Source organism: Bos mutus, chromosome 2 (genome assembly GCF_027580195.1).
Source record: "Bos mutus isolate GX-2022 chromosome 2, NWIPB_WYAK_1.1, whole genome shotgun sequence".
NCBI lineage: Eukaryota > Metazoa > Chordata > Mammalia > Artiodactyla > Bovidae > Bos > Bos mutus.
The window spans coordinates 8,997,206-9,017,438 of record NC_091618.1 but is presented as its reverse complement, the minus strand read 5'-3'; the positions used below and the strand labels follow the sequence as shown (position 1 = coordinate 9,017,438).

General features: G+C 48.3%; 1 protein-coding gene across 2 annotated transcripts in view; it reads left to right on the top strand.

Annotated features, from left to right (window-relative positions):
* Nucleotides 1-17,913: 17,913 nt before the first annotated feature.
* Nucleotides 17,914-20,233, top strand: part of PAFAH2 (platelet activating factor acetylhydrolase 2) — a 35,517-nt gene continuing 33,197 nt past the window's right edge. For both annotated transcript variants that reach the window (XM_070383182.1, XM_005895863.3), the window contains exon 1: nucleotides 17,914-18,045. The gene's annotated coding sequence lies outside the window, so the exon portion shown is untranslated. The remainder of the gene's footprint in view (nucleotides 18,046-20,233) is intronic.

Below are 20,233 nucleotides of genomic sequence, written 5' to 3'. Positions count from 1 at the left end.
TGCTTCCAACTATTCCCAGGATTGGTCTCTCTTCCTTCAGCCCCCCACCCTTACCCTCTGCCAATCCAACTCTAGCTCCAGCTTTTTCAGCACCTTTCCTGACACCTTACACTCAGGCCCATGGGTTAGCCCTTACCTGGAGCTCTGTCGGAAGGGTCTGTAGTACTGGATCCTTGTTCCAGTCCATATGTGGAGTTCTTCCTGAGGGTGAAGGGCTTCCCTGTGGCTCAGATGGTAAAGAATCTGCCTGCAATGCAGGAGAGCTGGGTTAGATCCCTGAGTTGGGAAGATCCCATAGAGAAAGGAAATGGCAGCCCACTCCAGGATTCTTGCCTGGAGAATTCCATGGACAGAGGAGCCACAAACAGTCTGACATGACTGAGTAACCAGCCCTTTCTTTTTCCTGAAGGCTCCATTTCCTGACTTTCCATTAATCCACACCCCACTGAGGGTCCCCCCCAGCCACCCCCTACCTCTCAGTTCTTGGGTCTGTGCTCTGTGGAGGGGAGTCAGGAATGGGTGATGTCACCCATGAGGAGTTACTGAAGTGATAGAGAGACAGACTGGCTGCCAGGAGCCCCAGTCTGACCTGGAGTGGCCTCTGTTTCTATCTCTTACTGGCTGGACAATGTTGGGCCTCTGTCCCTGCTTCTCTAGGGAGGGAGTAATAATATCCATTTTAAGACTATAGCCTAGTTAAAAGCCAGGCCTACCCTATGGGTGGTCCCTGAACAAGTAGCAGTCTCCTGGCTTCTTTCTTTTTTTTAATTTAAAAATATTTACTTATTTATTTGACTGCATCAGATCTTGGTTGCAGCACATGGGTTCTCTGTTGTGGTGCGGGGTGGCATGAGGGCCAAGTAGTTGCTATGTGGGTTTAGTTGCCACAAGGCAAGTGGGATCCTAGTTCCCCGACAAGGGACTGGCCCTGCGTCCCCCACGTTGGAAGGTGGATTCTAAACCCCTCGACCACCAGGGAAGTCCTAGCCTCCTGCTTTCTTGCCTTCCCCTGATCTCTGAAGGTTGCTTATGTGACCCCACATTGGAAGGTGGATTCTAAACCCCTCGACCACCAGGGAAGTCCTAGCCTCCTGCTTTCTTGCCTTCCCCTGATCTCTGAGGGTTGCTGATGTGACCCCACATTGGAAGGTGGATTCTAAACCCCTCGACCACCAGGGAAGTCCTAGCCTCCTGCCTTCTTGCCTTCCCCTGATCTCAGAAGGCTGCTGACACGATGAGGGAGCCACCACAGGAATGTTAGGGCCTCAGGGGGCAGCCAGCCTGGGGTGGGGCACCATTCACACACTCAAGAATGTCCTCAAAATGGCCCACACAGGGGGGCTCTGGCCTCTTCACACTACAGGGTCAGTCACTAAGGGAGGCGCTGACTTTCCACAGGCATCAGGCTCTCTCCTGCAGCAAGAGAAAGGGGGCTGCTGCTGCCTCTCACCTTCCTGCACTAACTCCTCCTCCTCCAGGGACTGGTGCAAAGCTCCCTTCCTACAGGAAGCTTCCCTGACTCTTCTCCGGCTGGGTTAGGCCCTCCTTTAGGTTCTCATGCCGCTCCTTCTCCTCTGTGCCTGTACACACTCATTCATTCATCCACCAAATAGTTTTTTTTTTAACAAAATATATATATTTATTTATTTTGGCTACTTCTGGTCGTAGTTGCAGCACACGGGATTTGTGGTGTTTGGTCTCCAGAGAGCTCAGTAGTTGCCCCTCGGCATGTGGGATCTTAGTTCTCTGACCAGGGGTTGAATTTGTGTCTGCTGCATTGGAAGGTGGGTTCTTAACCACCAAACTACCAGGGAAGTCCCTCATCCAGCAAACACTTAATAAGTACTAAGTACAGGCTAGGTTTTGTGCCAGGCTCTGGAGATACAATTCTGAAGAACAATAATAGCTAACATTCGTAACATACTTGGTGCCATCTGTGGCTCTAAGTGCCAGCGTATTTGTTTATTTAATCCTCTCCTGAGGGGGCTTTGAGGGAGATACTATTATTATCCCCATTTTCCAGGTGAGGAAATGGACCCAGAGAGCTGAGGTAACTTCCTTTTTTGGGCCTTGCCCCTTGGTATATGGGATCTGAGTTCCCAGATCAGTGACTGAACCCGCGCCTCCTGTGTTGGAAGCAAGGACTTAACCACTGGACAGCCAGGGAAGCCCCAGCTTAGGTGACTGGACTCAATTTCCACACCTCAGCCTGGACTTAGACCCAGGCTGTCCATTCCTTTCACCTCTGAACCATTCTGGCTCCTGAGTGAGACAAACATTATGCACTCCCTCCCCCAAAATTCACTGTCCTAGGGAAAGAGAGGTCAGCTACCAGGCAATTACAGGATGAGGGAAGGGGACTATGGACGGGCCCAGAGGGGCTGCCTAACCCATGGGGCCAGAAAAGCTGTCTGAGGCAGTGACGTCACTGTGGTTGCGTGTGTGGGGACAGACAGGAAATGGTAGAAGTGGAGGCAGTGACAGTTTTTTTCTGGGTCACCCCACAAGTCACTCACTCATTCTACAGCTACTTAATGAGCCCCTACTCTGGGCCAGGCAGGCCCTCAGGGAACCAAGCAAACAGAATCTTGCTCTGGTGGAGTTTGCTTTCCTGAGAGGGAAAATCAGCAATAAACAAAACAGACAAGTAACATACCCCATGAGATAGTTGGCAATAGTGGTCTGGAGAAAGGGAGGGCCTGCACTGTTAAATGTTACAGGCAGGCCTCCATGGGGCCTTCCCTGGTGGTTCAGTGGCTAAGACTCTGCGCTCCCCATGCAGGGGGCCTGGGTTCAATTCCTGGTCGGGGAACTAGATTTTACATGCCGCAACTAAAGTGTTCCCATGTCGCAAGTAAGAGATTCCATGTGCCGCAAGTGAGGCGTGATGGAGTCAAATAAATATATAAATATTAAAAAAAAGAGAAAAAGCAGGAAAAGCTGAGCTTTGAGGTGAGGGAGTAAGTGGAAGGTGTTTCTAGGGGAAGGTCATCCCCGCCCGGGCGCAGGTTCTGGGTGGGGACTCTGCCTGCCGTATGCCTGGTCTGACCTTGTTTTCCCAGCACCACTGAGACTCTGGCAAGAGGCTGATTTGGCAGCAGAGACAGAAGCAGGGAGACCTGTGGGGCCAGGTGAGTCAGGTGGGTGAGCTGTGATGGTGGTTTGGAGCAGGGTGACATGGATGAAAGGAATAAGAAGCAGTTAGATCCTGGATCTATTTTGAGCCAGGGCAAAACAACAAATGTGCTGATGGATCGGATGTGAGGTTTGGCCTGAGCCTGAGCCGCAGGCAGGATGGAGCTGCTGTCAACTGAGATGAACTGAGTGGGGAGCCGATTAGGGGGAGAAGGTCAGGATTTCAGTTCTGAGGCTAGGAGTCATATCACATTCATCTTTCTCATCCCCAGCATTAGTATAATAAATGGCCAACACATGCTTGTTGAATGAGTGAATGAATGGATGATGGACAACGTTGGGAGGGTAGGAGGCCAAGGCCAGCTGGTCAGGGGTTTGTGGGGATATGGATCCTGTTCCAGCTCCCCTGGCCCCAGCCCTGGGCACACTGGCTCGTGCCCACACCCACACTTGCATCCGCACACAAGGCCTCTCCTACTTCCATCTCTGCAGCGGGGCTCTCAGGCCAGCTGGGGCCTGGACTTGTCCAGAAGCAAATCACACAGTTGCTCTGGGGCTTGGATGGAGGAAGAGAAAGCAGGGCATCCTGCCAGGCAGGACTGCCCTGGGCTCATCCTAAAAATATACCTCTGGGCTCTGCCAAGTGCTCTGGGGCCTCCATCAGGCTCTTCAGGGTTCATAGAAGCTTCCAGGGGTTCCAGTCCTGTACCTGGGCTCTGATCAGTGGGAGAGAAGTCACACTTCAGGGAGAAGGGAGTGGGAGAGGGCAGGAAGGAGTGGAGAGCAGTGAATAGGAGGAGGAAGACAAGCAAGGAGAGGAGGACAGAGGCCTGGGGTCTGGCTCCTGCCTGGAAGCTTCTGGGAGGAGGCAGAAGTCTTGTTTTCTGTAGGGTGTTTGTAGCAGGCCTTTTATTCGGATTTGGGGACAAGGAGGTGCTCTCGCTGGCATCCGGGAGCTCTGAGCGCTACTGTGTTGGTTTCATTTCGATAGTGGCATCACGCTGCCTGGAGGCTGCCTAAGCATGGGGTTTCTTCTTACCTGAGGTGCCAGGGGTCACATTGGCCAAGGTGCCCAGGTAGAAAATGGGTACTAACATCTTTGTATTTGATTTGAAGTGTTCCCTCTTTGCACCCTGAGTCTGCCTCCCTCCGGGCCTTCCTTCTCTGGGTTGGGCTGAAATTTTCAGAAAGATTATATCTAGTCTCCCAGGGGAGAGGGGCTTGGCACCCTGTAGAGTGCTGTGGTCAAGAGTACTGAGCAAGCTTGTGTTTCTATGCAAGCGGCTTCATCTCTCTGTGCTTCTGCTTCTTCATCGTAAAATGCTGCTAATACCTCCTTCCTCAAAGGCTTGCTGGGAAGAGAATTAGATGAGATCATGAATGTTTGGCATTCAGAACACCATGCCTGACCCTCAGGCACCCAACAAATGAAGTCCTCTGTTCGCACTCAGGTCCCAGGGCAGGGAGATGATTTGCACAAAAGATATCCAAGCTGTCCATCTGGGTAGATTGTGGCCAGGATTTGGGTTTTCCTTCCCTCCCCTGTGTTTTTCCTCCTGCAAGCCCATCTCCGTTCCAGAAGAAAGACACTTGGAGCTATCACCGTGGAAACCCATCTGCCGCTTCTTATCTGCTGGTGTTTTTTCCTCCTGCTTGGAACCATCTGGGTGTCTCACTGCAGTATTAACAGGAGCGGGGGCTGAAGGCTTTGGAAGGCTCTGGGGTCTCAGCTTCCACTTGCTGGAGCACAGATAACCCCAAACCGTGGTGAAGACTTACAGGGCCCTGCAGTATCAATCCAGTTCCTGCTAAAATGTGTCTGTCCCACTAAGCCCACAGCAGATAATTCATACCTGGGCGAGGGCCAGGGGAGCAGCCCAAGGGACTCTGGGAGGGGAGTTGGGAAAAGCAGGTCTGCCCTCTGCTTCTCCCCCAGGCATGCCTTGTGACCTTGGACAAGTCACACCCTTTCTTCCTGGGCCTTCAATTTCTCACCATCAGCCTAATATAGTAGCAGGACTAGGCTTTCCAGAGCAACAAGATCTGGAATTCTCAGTCAGAAGTAATCTTAATATAGGTTGCAGGTCAGTCCTTCCCTTTCCCATCCTGTCAACACTAGACTTTATTAAGGAAGAGTGTACGAACTTGGAAGTGAGGCAATGGGGATAGTGCTTGACCTTCATCTGTCCACTGGGGCATCATCTAGCAGCCCTGAGGGTCACATGACTCCCTATGTATTAGGGTCCAGATGTTTTATAAGCCTGAGACTAAGATGCTAACTTACAGAAAACAGATAAGATAGAAAGGACTTCTGTCCAATGGCGATACAAATGATTTCTGACCAGCAGCGATCACCCCAAAGGTTACAGTCATGTGCTGTAGGGTGGCAGTCCCCAACCTTTTTGGCACCAGGGACCAGTTTCACGGAAGACAATTTTTCCATGGACCAGGATGGTGGGCATGGTTTGGGGATGATTCAAGTGCCTTGCATTCATTGTGCACTTTATTTTTAAACTTTTGTTTTGGGGTATGGGCTTTCCCGATGGCTCAGTGGTGAAGAGTCCGCCTGCCAACGCAGGAGATGGGTTTGAGCCGTGGGTCGGGAAGATCCTCTGGAGCAGGAAACGGCAACGCACTCCAGTATTTTTGCCTGGGAAATCCCATGGACAGAGGAGCCTCATGGGCTACAGTCCTTGGGTTAATGACAACAACAATTGTAGATAGCTGATTAACGATGCTGGGATAGTTTCAGATGAACAGCAAAGGGACTCAGCCATACATACACATGTATCCACTCTCCAAACTCCCCTCCCATCCAGACTTACTGTGCACTTTGTCTTCAATCTCATGCTGCCACTGATCTGACAAGGAGGTACCATCCTCGGCCTGGAGGCTGGGGACCTCTGCTGTAGGGCATTTGCCAGCTGGGACTCTGACTAGCAATCTTCTTTCAGCCTTCTCTGTGCTTTGCTGATCAATGAGCCCTCTGAAGCAGGGGCTTCCCAGATGGTGCTAGTGGTAAAGAAGCCGCCTGCCAATGCAGGAGACAAGAGACGTGGGTTCAATCTCTGGTCAGGAAGATCCCCTGGAGGAGGGCATGGCAACCCACTCCAGTAGTCTGACTGAAGGATTCCACGGACAGAGGAGTCTGGAGGGCTACAGTCCATAGGGGTTGCAAAGAGTCTAACACTACCGAAGTGGATTAGCACGCACCACTCTGAGCCACCTTTGTCATCCTAAGAGATTCCTCATGAATGAGTGAAATACAACTTTGACAGGTGCTCATGATGCATTTTCTAAAAACATATTTACATACGGCTGTGCTGGGTCTTTGTTGTTGCGTGGGCTTTTCTCTAGCTGTGGTGAGTGGGGGCTGCTTCCCAGCTGTGGCGCTCGGGCTTCTCACTGCAGTGGCTTCTCTTGTTGTGGAGAAGCAGGGCTCTAGGGCGCGAGGGCTTCAGTAGTCGTGGCTCCTGGGCTCTTCAGCACAGGCTCAACACTTGTGGCACACAGCCTTAGCTGCTCCACGGCATGTGGGATCTTCCCCATCAGGATATAAACCAAGTCTCCTGCATTGGCAGGTGGATTCTTTACCACTGAACCACCAGGGAAGCCTCTCACTATACATTCGAATAATTTTTTTAAAAACATTTTGAAGATTATGAGTTGACAGTTCACTGAGCCTCATTTTCCTCTTCTATAAAATGAGGAATCTGAAGGAAGGGCTTACAGATTTGCTGACCACGTGCCAGCTGCTGTTGAGCTCTCTGGATCCATGGTTTCATTTAAGCCTTGCAGCAAAACTTCCAGGGCAGCTCTCAGCCCCATTCTACAGGTGAGGTTAGTGAGGTTCAGAGAGGTGAAGTGATTGCTCCAAGGCATCACAGCTAGTGAGTAATAGAGCCTGGTTTTGAATCACTACATCACAGGGTGGGGGCTAATTTCTGCTTCACAGATTCATTATGGGGCTCCTTAAATTAGACAACACGTGGGAAAATGCTTGGCAAACTTTACAGGGATGCACATACGTGAATAATGATAGTCAGCCCAAGACTGCCTTCTAACTGGCCCACCCAGTTGTGGCCCAGGGTCTGGCTCCTCTCCCCAGGGAGGCAGTCCTCTGTTTCCTGCATGGCGGTTTTCTGTTATCTGGAGAAAGCCAGAGGAGATTGAGGTGAGCGGGCATCTCTGGTCCAGCCCCTCACAAACCAGAACACCTGCTGAAAACCATAGGCTGAGCTCTCAGCTCCTGCTGCTCCTTTGGAGCCTGCATTCCTGGGACAGGAGTTGAGAGTGGGGACTGGGGATGGCCGATCTGGACAGACCAAGTAAAGCCAATTTAAACCCTAGTTCTGAAGTCATTCTGTGCCATCCTCCTGAATATTTCACCTGAATTAGACCTTCTCTGTAGGCTCCAGAAGCCACGCCCAGCCTCCTCTAGTTCCTGGAGTCTCCCAGAGCTGTCCACGCCTGGACATCTCCACCTCAGCCCTGGGTGCCAAGGGGTTAAGCACTGGGGCAAGCTTAGCAAGTGTTTACCTAGCAGGCAGGCTGCCTGGAACCACAGGTAACTAACAGCCTGCTTTCCAGAGCTGAGGCAGGAAAATTTATTTGTCCTCACCTCCCTCCCCAGGGATGCTGCTTGGCAGAGTAAACACAGCCTTCTGTTGGCTCTTTGAGGAGATGTTCAGCAGAGGGGTGGGAGCTGGGGGCAGGGATCAAGCCTAGAGGTGCTCTGAGATGGAGTTGAAAGGGGTTCAGTCCCCTTTTTCTGGACTCTGGGCCCTACCTCCGGAGTCTGGCTTAGACTGACATTCCTAAAGATGCAATCATTATTACTGTTATTGATGGAGACCCTGACATATTGTACATCACTTCATTTAATTCTTACAAGCACCAAAAGGGTGAGGGACTCTTACTTCTGCTTCCGGATTAGGGACAGGAAATGCAGAGGTGAAATCACTTGTCCAGGACCATTCAGCCAGTGGGCGGTAGAACTGGGGCCAAACCACAATCTCTTTGACTTCAGATCTGCTGGGCTTTCTACTCTCCCTCATGGGACAAAAGGCTACTGATTTGTTGAGTACCTACTATGTGTCAGGCACTATGTTGAACATCTTATTTCAATCTCTAATTATTTCCTAGAATCCCTTTGCTACACCATCAACATCAAAAAAGTGAGATAGTACAGTTCATAACTGGGGAAGGAAACACAGGTGTGAACCCCAGAAATAAGAACAAGATGGGTTTTAGGTCTCCTCTTGTAATCCAAAGGTGTCCTCATTGGATGTCCATCAGGTCCTGTGGCCCCGCCTCATCCAGACCCTGATGCTAGCCAGCTCCCACGTCCCCTGCATCCTCTGCAGTCCAGGCCACCATTATCTCACACCTGGATCATTGCACTGGGCTCTGGGCTCTGTTTTTCTCTTGCTCACTGTGTCCTCACAGCAGCCAGGGGGATTTGATAAAATGTAAACCCCATGCCACCTCGGCTGCAATTCCATATTAACCCTGTGTTTTTAGTTGCTGTGTTTTGATGTTTGACATCAGGGCCTTGCTGACCCGGGAGGGACTCCCCCTTCTAGGGTAGCTAGTTCCTACAGATAGTAAACAGCTCATCCCTGAGCCTGTTTTTCAAATGCAAACCAACCAATTCAGACAAAGCCAATGCAAAAAAAAAAACCCAACCAATCTAGGCAAAACCAACCACTGCCAACAAAGGTCTGTCTAGTCAAGGCTATGGTTTTTCCAGTAGTCATGTATGGAAGTGAAAGTTGGACTGTAAAGAAAGCTGAGCACCAAAGAATTGATGCTTTTGAACTGTGGTATTGGAGAAGACTCTTGAGAGTTCCTTGGACTGCAAGGAGATCCAACCAGTCCATCCTAAAGGAAATCAGTCCTGAATATTCATTGAAAGGACTGATGCTGAAGCTGAAGCTTCAATACTTTGGCCACCTGATGCGAAGAACCAACTCATTTGAAAAGACCCTGATGCTGGAAAAGATTGAAGGTGGGAGGAGAAGGGGACGACAGAGGATGAGATGGTTGGATGGCATCATGGACTTGATGGACATGAGTTTGAGCAAGGTCCGGGAGTTAGTGATGGACAGGGAAGCCTGGCGTGCTGCAGTCCATGGGGTCGCAAAGAGTCAGACACGACTGAGTGACTGAACTGAACTGAATCCATCACATCCTCTGTTGGGCTTTCACACTCAGTACCACGATTCCACTGCCCTATGCACTCCAGGGTCAGGGACCAGAAACAACTGGAGACAGTCCCCATGCCTCAGAGTCCACTGAAATTATCCATACCAGCCAATTCTCAGCCTGCCTGCTCTCTCACCACCTCCTCCCATGGAAACCACAATAAAGGCCCTTGCCTGTACTCTCCCCTCCCTCCCTCTTCCTCCTGACTGACCCTGGTGCTTTCCCACGTGGCCCCTCTGTGGCATGGTGTGCCCGCTCCTCTTGCTGTCTGTGTGTATAACAAACTCTTTTTTCTTGTTTTTTGGCTGCATTGCCTGGCATGTGGGATCTTAGTTCCCAGATCAGAGATGGAACCTGTGGCCTCTGTGGTAGAAGCTTGGAGTCTTAACCACTGGACTGCCAAGGAAGTCCCAAACTGTTTTCTCAATGATAGTTGTTTCCTGGTCTGTCAGCCTCACAGCACCTAAATAATAATAAAACCTATGTTTTGAAACAAACTTGCCCCAGTGGCTTCCATCACACAAGAATATTCTTTTCACAGCTTAGAAGACCCTCTGTGATCTGGGCTCTGTCTGCTCTCAAGACCTTGTCTCCAGCCCCCCTCTCTGGCCACTGTGCTCCAGACCCAGCACAGCCATTTCTGCCGTAGGACCTTTCACCCGTCTGTTCCCTCTGCCTGGAATGTTCTTCTCCCAGAGCTCATCATGGGTGGCTCCTTATCGACACGCAGGGCTCAGTTTACATGTCACCTCCGCAGGGAGGCCTTCTCTGAGCACTCGCTGTCAAGGAATGGCAATAGCCTGTCGTCCCAAGCATTTTCCATGTGCTGGGCACCATTTTCTATACTTTCCATGTACTTACTCTTTGAATCCTCACAACAACTCTGTAAGGTAGGTATAATTATTTCCATGTGCAAGAGAGGAAACTGTAGCTCAGAGAGATTAAGCGACTTGACCAAAGTCTCACAGCTAACAGGTAGGAGAGCTGGGATTTAAATCCCGCAGCCAGTTTTCAGAACCCACACTCTGAACCATGCACCTTATCTCCTGGTGCAGAGTATGTTTACTATAACTATTATTATTACTATCATTTTGAACAAAGGCTGAATTTCACCCACCCATGTTCTTTAATTGAATATGAATACTTCAGGGGAGCCGCTGGCTGTCCACTTTGCTGTAGCCCCTCCTGCTTCCTATTGTCTTGCACCGATTTACCTGACTTGCTTGGACCCTGAAGGCATTCATGTTTGCAATCTCTACTGGGTGCCTCTTACTCATTCACTCTTTATATACCTATATATATATATATATATATATATATATATATATATGCGCCATGCCTCAGGGCATGTGAGATCTTAGTCCCCTGACCAGTGATAGAACCTGTTCCCCTGCATTGGAAGAGCGGAGTCTTAACCATTGGACTGCCAGGGAAGTTTTTCATTCAATCTTTTTACCAACACCCACTGTGCCAGGTACAGTGCCAGACCCACAGAGATGAATAACATGGCATCCATGCCCTCCAGAGCCCAAGGCTGTGTTCAGAGGAGACGGGCACACAGGGCACCTCACTGCCTTGTGATGTGTGCTGTCATGGGGATGCCAGTGAGTGTCAGGGAAACCCAGGGGTGCCGGGGTCCAGCCTCGGCTGATCCAGGGAGTTCGAAGCGGGGACGGCGTCGGCGAGGATCAGGATACAGTAGCTTCAATTAGATATTAATTAAAGATGTAAAGAGTAATAGAATGGGGATAGCTCAGTAGGAAAATTCAGTGGAGAAAAGAGGCTGAGTAGCTTGGTTTACGCGGGAGACCAATAAAACTTCAAGACAAGAAGCTTGCACCACTTACGTAGGCCGCAGGTGTCCTTCCGTTCTCCCGAAGGAGAGGAGACACTGAGGCCTCCCCGGTCGGATCTTAGAAGCCCCGGCAAAATTAGTAAGCTTGGTGGGTTCCACGCTCCAGATGGAGACTCAACCAGAGTTTGAGAGGGAGAAAGACATGGGGAGACCAGTATTTCGAGGAACTGATCCCAATTCTTTATTTTCCAGAGTCTGTTTTTATACACTGAGATGTTATACAAAAGTCACGCGGGGACAGCAGTCCTGACTTTTATTAAAGTCAGGTGCTTCACACAAATGTATACAGAGGTCTTAGGGGTGTTACATCATCTTCTAGCCAGGGGGGCCTGCTGACAATTTACGACCCTCTCCTTGTGACAGCGGTCAGTCAACACTTATTTCTCCAGGGGTGATTATTCTTAAAACAGACGCCACCCAAATAAAGTTACATTCCTATAGGGTGAGGGTATAGTGGGTTTTAGTTAAGGAAAGAATTTACTTAGCCTAAGGTCTAACATGATTAATATCAAAGGTTAATACTTATTTCTTCTATATATTCATTAATGTGTGTAAGGGCAGGGGATGTGGAGACTTAGCAACAAACATTGGCTCAACAAATGAAAAACCCTTCACCAATACAATTTCTAATCAGCCCATTATACTTATACTAATAGTTTTCTAACTTTTCTAAGGAACCTGTTTTTAGAAGGTTTAAAGCATCTCGTGCCTCTCACGGTTGGGAGGCTGTGAGCAATCACATGTGGCCGACAGGCTAGAGAATCTTCAGAGGAGTTTGTAGGTTAAAACACTCTTGTCACGTCCAGGAGTTTTTATTAACTGGAGCTCTAAGTTAACTCCTTCTCCGAAAGAGGTGGTGGGGGACAGTCCCCTGTAAAGTCAGAGGTGTAGGTGAGAGCACAAAGTAGTAAAGTAGAAGTCGGAGCCTCCTTACTCATGACTTTTGCCACGGGCGGAGTACCTCACTCTGGCCCCCAACACAGGGGGATTCAGCCAGGAAGGATTTCCCAGAGAAATTGACATCTCTGCTCAGTTTGAAAGACTGGACAAAGAGCAGATGGGAAAGACATAGCACCAGCAAATGGAAAGAGCACAAACAAACACATGTGGGTGGCTGAGTGCATGCCTGTCCACGGACCAGCTTGTCACTGTGGATGAGAAGGAGGAGTGAATCTGATGGGCAGGGAATGCTGAAACAACTTCAGAGACCCCGATTCCTACCCTTTCCCTCTGCTGCTGCTGCTAAGTCACTTCAGTCGTGTCCGACTCTGTGCAACCCCATAGACGGCAGCCCACCAGGCTCCTCCATCCTTGGGATTCTCCAGGCAAGAACACTGGAGTGGGTTGCCATTTCCTTCTCCAATGCATGAAAATGAAAAGGGAAAGTGAAGTCGCTCAGTCGTGTCTGACCCTCAGCGACGCCATGGACTCCAGCCTACCAGGCTCCTCCATCCATAGGATTTTCCAGGCAAGAGTACTGGAGTGGGGTGCCATTGCCTTCTCCGCCCTTTCCCTCTAGCCCAGAGTTAATAAGTAGACCTGCATTTAGGTCCCTGGCTTTGCCAGTTATTAACTGCAAAACTTTGGCAAGTCTCCTGTGAATCTCAGTTTCCTGACCTGCAAACCAGGAATGGTACTACTGACGCCTCAGAATCTCCATGCCAACTGAATGAGATAGGGTGCGCCAAGCACTTGGCACAAACACAATTCTTATCAGTTCTGAACACTGGAAGCTGGAGATGATCTGGTGTAGGGTGGCAGGGATGGAGTGAAGTGGATGTTAGATGGATCACAATGGATTCAACACATGTTTTGGCAGAGGAGATAGCACTTGCAAAGTCATGGAGGGTGAAAGCACATGGCACAATTAGAGAATGTTATGTACCCAATTACTTTGCTGTGCTGGAGCAGGGGTGGCTTGAGTTCCCCCAAAAGCAGACCCTGAGATTTGGGTGCTCTGGAAGGTGATTTCAAGAAGCAGAAGGGACAGCATGGGGAAAGTGAGGCAAGGAGGGGAGAAAATAAGATGGGGAGCATACATATGCACCTTACTGCTGTGAGCAGCCGGGTTCAGCTCCCTGAAAATTCTAACAGACAGTGTGAACTGCATCTCAGAATCATCCTATCTAAGGATGGGGAGTCATCAGCTTCTGTGATGGCTGAAGGTTGCCCTTGAGGTGGGGGCCATGTGCCTCTCCCTTCCTCGTTCATAGATGCCTAAGAAAGCCCCCAATCAAGGAAGCAGAGAGAAAAGGGACTTAGAGTGGAGGAGCTCCCAGTTGCTGGAGACCACCACACTGGCATGGGGGCTCAGAAGGGATGAGGGGATAGGACAGAGGGATCAATGTTGTCTGCGACTACCTCTTTGAGCCTCTGTTTTCTTGTCTGAAAAATAAACTATGACATACTTCCCAGGAAGACTAAACGACCTAAAGGATTTGAAAGTTCCTAATGACATGTCTGACACGTAGTAGGTAAAAGAAATGGAAGGTATGGTTAGGCTCAGTTCTGAGGCCAGGTCCTCAGAGAATCCTTCCCTGATCATCCTATTGAGAATAGCCACTCCTTTTATTCCTCATCAAAGCATCTTATTTCCTTTAGAACATTTAAGAGTGTGCAATAGGGCTTCCCTGGTCGTCCAGTGGTTAAGAATCCACCTTGCAATGAAGGGAGCACCAGTTCAACCCCTGGTCCAGGAAGATCCCATATGCTGCAGGGCCCCTAAGCCTATGCTCCACAACTACCGAGCCCTCAGACAGAAAACACTGAAGACTGAGAGCCTGGAGCTAGTGTTTCTCAACAAGAGAAGCCACCACAGTGAAAAACCTGCACACCGTAACCGGGGAGTAGCCCCTGCTCACCACAACTAGAGAAAGCCCACACACAGCAATCAAGATGCAGCACTGCCAAAAATAAATACATAAAATTTAAAGAGTATGCAATTACCTTGGCTATCTGTTTATTATCTGTCTCCCCTCAATAGAATGAAAGTACCATGTGGGTAGGGAATTAATCTATTTCAGTTCAGTTCAGTCGCTCAGTCGTGTCCGACTCTTTGCTACCCCATGAACCACAGCACGCCAGGCCTCCCTGTCCATCACCAACTCCCGGAGTTTACCCAAACTCATGTCCATCGAGTCAGTGATGCCATCCAACCATCTATCCTCTGTCGTCCCCTTCTCCTCCTGCTCCCAATCCTTCCCAGCATCAGGGTCTTTTCCAATGAGTCAACTCTTCGCATCAGGTGGCCAAAGTATTGGAGTTTCAGCTTCAACATCAGTCCTTCCAATGAATACCCAGAACTGATCTCCTTTAGGATGGACTGGTTGGATCTCCTTGCAGTCCAAGGGACTCTCAAGGGTCTTCTCCAACACCACAGTTCAAAAGCATCAATTCTACGGTGCTCAGCTTTCTTTAGAGTCCAACTCTCACATCCCTAAATGACTACTGGAAAAACCATAGCCTTGACTAGACAGACCTTTGTTGACAAAGTAATGTCTCTGCTTTTTAATATGCTGTCTAGGTTGGTCATAACTTTCCTTCCAAGGAGTAAGTGCCTTTTAATTTCATGGCTGCTGTCACCATCTGCAGTGATTTTAGAGCCCCCAAAAATAAAGTCTGACACTGTTTCCCTATCTATTTGCCATGAAGAGATGGGACCGGATGCCATGAGCTTAGTTTTCTGAATGTTGAGCTTTAAGCCAACTTTTTCACTCTCCTCTTTGCTTTCATCAAGAGGCCTTTTAGTTCCTCTTCACTTTCTGCCATAAGAGTGGTGTCATCTGCATATCTGAGGTTATTGATATTTCTCCTGGCAATCTTGATTCCAGCTTGTGCTTCTTCCAGCCCAGTGTTTCTCATGATGTACTCTTCACATAAGTTACATAAGCAGGGTGACAATACTGCTGCCCTATTTTCAGCACTTAATTTTGTTACTACAGTAACAGTAATGGATCCTATTGTTATTATGGCAACAATAATAGAGAAGGACAGTTACTGTTCTTGATCTTTATTAAGCATATACACTCTACTTGTTTGTTGTTGTTCAGTTGCTAAGTCATGTTGATCTTTAGTAAACGTATACACTCTCCCTGTTAACAAGACGTGAAAAGAGGATTCATCCAGACTCCAAATGGGTCCAGAGATGATAGAGACAAAAAGTGATGGCTCTTGAGGGGATGAGTGATTGTAAACTGGGAAGGGACAGAGACAACATTTTGGGGGTATTGAGAATGTTTTACATATCAAACTGGGTGATGGTTACATTCAATTTTTGTTTAAAGGTTGAGCTGTACAGTTAGTGCACTTCACACACTTTATTGTATACATGTTATAGTTTGATTTTGAAAAGCATTGTCCATCAACTTCAGCAGGTAGGGAGGAGAAGAGAAAATCCAAAACTGGTCACTCAGATGCCAACTTAAAGTAACTTAGGGACTTCCCTGGTGGTCCAGTGGTAAAGAGTACGAGCTCCCAATGCAGGGGGCCTGGGTTCAATCCCTGGTCAGGGAACTAGATCCCACATGCCTCAACTAAGAGTTTGCACACTGCAACTAAATATGCCACAACCAAAGAATCAGCACGCTGCAATGAAGATCAAAGATCCCGAGTGCTGCAACTAAGACCTGGAACAGCCAAATAAACAAACAAGTTTTTAAAAATGAATAAAGTAATTCAGCAACAAGGTAAAGGCTGGAGTGGGATGGTAGTCAACCAGAGGAGATCCTTGGACAACTGGAAGATGGGATCTATAGTGAAAGCCTGGGAAATTAACCACTTGTTAAAAACTTAAAGCATTTGGGTTGTTTATCTCCAAAAAGACTAGACTGGAAGGAAATGCATTTGAACTCAAGTATTTTATTTTGCAACAGGAGTTTGGGCCCAAGGTAGATCTTCCTAACATTGACAAAGGAGGCTGTGACATTCCTCTTCCTGGGAAGTTTAAAACTTAGTTGGCCAGCAGATGTCCCCAGCATGGCCTAGTCTGGGAGTGGGAGACAGAGAAACCAACTGCAGTGGCCCCTGTCCTAACTAGGGACTCTGATTAGTCATATGTTCTGTGCCAGCTGCAGAGCACTAATTAATTAGCTAAAGAGAACCATCTCTGACGTGTACTAAGCTTTTCATGTTCCGCCATCACCGCCACCAACCACAGCTTTAATTAAATCTGGGCTTGATTACCACAGTGTGGTGCTACAATCACTCTCCCCTGGTGACTTTATTTTGGTTCCTGGAAGGATGGTGGTGGTGACAGTATGTCAGGAGGAGAGGATGGTCTAAAGAAGCCTGAAGCATGGAATCTGGACACTGGCAATTTGAGGGTATGTGGTTGGGAGGGAGGAGGGATCAGCTGTAGGACTCATCGCCTGACCTCAAAGAACTCACAGTTTACTGGAGAGTTAAGACCTCCCACTGAAGAGATGGCACAGGGCAGTGTGAGGTAAGCCCCCAAATGAGAGGTGCCCACAAATATCCCAGCAACTGAGAGGGGGCAGAGGTCGTTTGGACTGGAGGGGAATCAAGGAGGCTTTGGAGAGGGAGGATCAAGAGGAATTATTAAGGAAGAACTGGATTAGACAGCCACAAAGCAGGGCAGAGTGGTGGAGAGAAGAGCGTGAATAAAAGTGTGGAGGAAACAATGAGAACCTACAACATCTTGAGACTGGATGAACGTAGCTGGGGGCAAGGCAGAAGAAGGGCGATTCCTGTCAGGAAAAACAAAACAAAACAAAACAAAAAACCATGAGCAATACTTCGGAGTAAGTGGTGGTTTGGGGCAGGTTGCGGAGGACCTAGAATGTCGAGCTAAGAAGCTGGGACCTCATTCAGCAAAGAGTAGGAAGCCTTTGAAAGTTTCTAAGTTGCCTGGATGATCCAATGTTCTTAGGAAGTTTACCAGACTCCTGAGGACCTGGCCCCGCTCCCCCCATCAGGCGTGCCTCGCGATTCCATTCCTCACATTGTGTGCTCCAGCCAGAGTGTTAAATATTCTTCATACTCTCTGTATTCCTGGCCAAGTCCTCTTCCTTCAGTTCTCAATTTTAACATTTCTCTAAGATCTTTATGAAGCCTTGAAGACACCGTCCTATTTACCCCAAGCCTGGGCAGCTTCGCCCTTTCAAGAAGGCTCCCATAACCCCTTGCGCTTTCCCCATTAGAGCAACTATCGCTGTGTAATTCTTCGTTTGTTGGGATCCTCCGCTAGACTGTGAATTCTTCTGAGGTTAGCAACACTAACTTCTTCACCAGGGTGTCTCTGAGAACCAGCACAGGGCCGGCAAAGTGAGAGTAGATGGAGGAGGGGCTAGAGCAGAGGGACAGGGAGGAATCTCTGTTTCATCTCAGTTCTTGGCCAGGAGTTTCTGAAGGACAATTGAATATCACACGTGTCAACAGGTACAGGTTCGTAAAGGGCACAAAACAAGCTCAGATCGCCTCCTTAGCTCCCCTGTGAATAAAGCTAATCCCTGTCTATCTCCAGGCACACCCAGGAATTATTTGAGGAACGGTGAGGCGGAGGGTTACTAACCGGGACTATAAACAGTAACCCTCCGCTCGGGCTTTGTCGTCCTGGTGGCGGCTCCTCGACCACCAGGGGGAGGAATCGTACTTCATCCCGAACGAAGAGGGGCCGTGTAGAACTCTGGGAATTGTAGTCTTCGGATCGTATGGGCAATCTTCGCGGTGCACCTCGGGAATTATAGTTCTGGACAGAGGTGGGAAATGCTTTTAAGCGCTAATGTCGAGTGCTGGAAACTACAATTACCAAGGGGCCACCAGCTCCAGGGCAGTTTCTTGCTTCCGTCGAGTTGACCGTCTGGGCTGTTTCTGAGGGTCAACGTGACTCGGTAAGTTTGGAGAAAACCTCTATTCTGAACTGAGGTGTCTGCGGATTTTGTCACATTCCAGCCCTGTTTGGGGGCGCCTCGTCTCAATCCCAGGAGCTCCCCATTAGTCTTTCACCTTTTCTGTTTCCTGAGACACCTCCAGTATCCACCCGCACCCTTTATTCTCCCAGTCATCTTCATTATCACTCGGCGCCCCTGGAGCCCCACCGTGAGCTCTCAGCATACCCCCTCTGAAACTCGGGCTTCTTTGTGCTCCGCACCTTTTATGTGCTTCACTCTTACTCTCACTTTCTTGGTTTTCATGCTAATGGAACAAGGGTCACCATTCCTTCTTCCCAATCCACGGAGTTGCTCAGAACTGGAATTCAGCAGAGCTGGGTTTTATTATCGCAGCTCTGCAAATCCTTTGCTGTGTGACCTTGGGCAGATCATACCCCGTCTCTGGGACTCACTCTCTTCATCTACAAAGTGGAGATAACAGTTGCTCTCAGTCTTAGCTTGAGGCTATGTTCTGGAGCCAATAAGCTAATATGTGTGAAAGTACTTTGTAAACTGTAAAGCCTCCACAAGCGAGAGAGATTATTTTTACTGTAATTATTAATGCTCTGAAATACTCTCATCTTGGCTCCTTTTATAGCTCTGCCCCTTTGTTGCTCAAACCTGCCCCTTGAGTGCTTGGTGTCTCCATTCTCTAAGAACAGGATGATATTTCCTCACTTCCCCAGAGACCACAGACTAATGAGAGCTTTGTCTGAAAGGAAGCCCCAGAGAAGTGCTTATCTTGGACTATGTCCTGAAATAGCCAGGGATGAAAAGTCCACACAGCTGGCAGAAGGGTGGTCCCTGCTCACTGGAATCAGGGCCCCAGCAGGAGATGGACAGCTGCAATGTAAGCCCTCTCTGTTCCCTTTGGGCTCTTCTGGGCCTATATAAGGGCTTCCCTGTCAGACGATAAAGAATCTGCCTGCAATGCAGGAGACCCGGGACTGATTTTGGAATAGGTGTCTCAGACCTGATAAGACTGGAAGGAAAGAAACCATTTTGTCCAAGGATTTAATTCAGAAAACCACAAATCACTCCCCCACCCCCGCAAAAGAAAAAAGCTTGGCTGGGTATAATGAAAGAGAGACATAACATTGTTAATTAATTCCTAACATTTTTATGAGCACTTAAAATGTCCCAGACCCTAGGCAATATCACATTTGTTACTAAATTTCACTTATGAAGTGTCCTCATTTTACTCACAAGGAACTTAGGCTAAGAGATCATGTAGCTAGTTATGGTTTTTGTGCCCTCTATATGTTAGGTGTTTTACATACTTTCATTTAATCCTCATCAGCAATTTCATGAGTGACTGTTATTTCTATCATGTGGAAAAATTATAAGAGGCTTAGAATTGAAGGAACTTGCTCAAGGTTAAACAGCCAGTTAAATGGTAGAGGTGGAATTCAGTCACCAAAGCCTTTCTTTTCCCACTATACCATGTAGTCTAATCTTTAGATCAAAAAGACATCGATTAAAGAATTGAGAGGGTGTAAATCAAAGCCAAATAAAAGAAGCATTTATGGGGTCCCTCAGTGTGGGGAAAGCATGAGGATAGATGGTTTATCCTCCAAAGAAATGTAAAACACATTCTACCTCTGTAGCATATCTGAAGAGATAAGGCATAAGTGTGTAAAAAATTAAATAGCATTCATTGGATCAATTGATTGCAAATTACTACATTAAGCCAGGAACTGGCAGGAACATGCTTCTAGGTGGCCATGGGGATTAAACCAAGTGATATCATAATCATTATCTTTTCGTTAATATGAAAATGGTGGACTAGAATACCATATCCACTCAGTAAATGTTTATTGTATGCACACGTCTGAAAAAAAGAAAAATCCTGGGTACCATCTGGACCAGAGGTTCTTGCACCTTGGGGATCAGAAAGCTTGGGAAGCTTTATAAACTAATTGATCTCTGGCAATGGGGGCCCTAAAAGCTTTGTTTCTGAAAAGTTTTCCAGGTGATTGTGAAATAATAGATTCAGGAACCTCTGATCCAGATTCTACTTGGACCACTTCTGGGAGGCAAGTCACTGATTGAAAACTGCTCATTGTTGTTGCTCAGTCGCTCAGTCGTGTCTGACTCTGCAACCCCATGGACTGAAACATGCCAGTCTTCCCTGTCCTTCACTACTTCC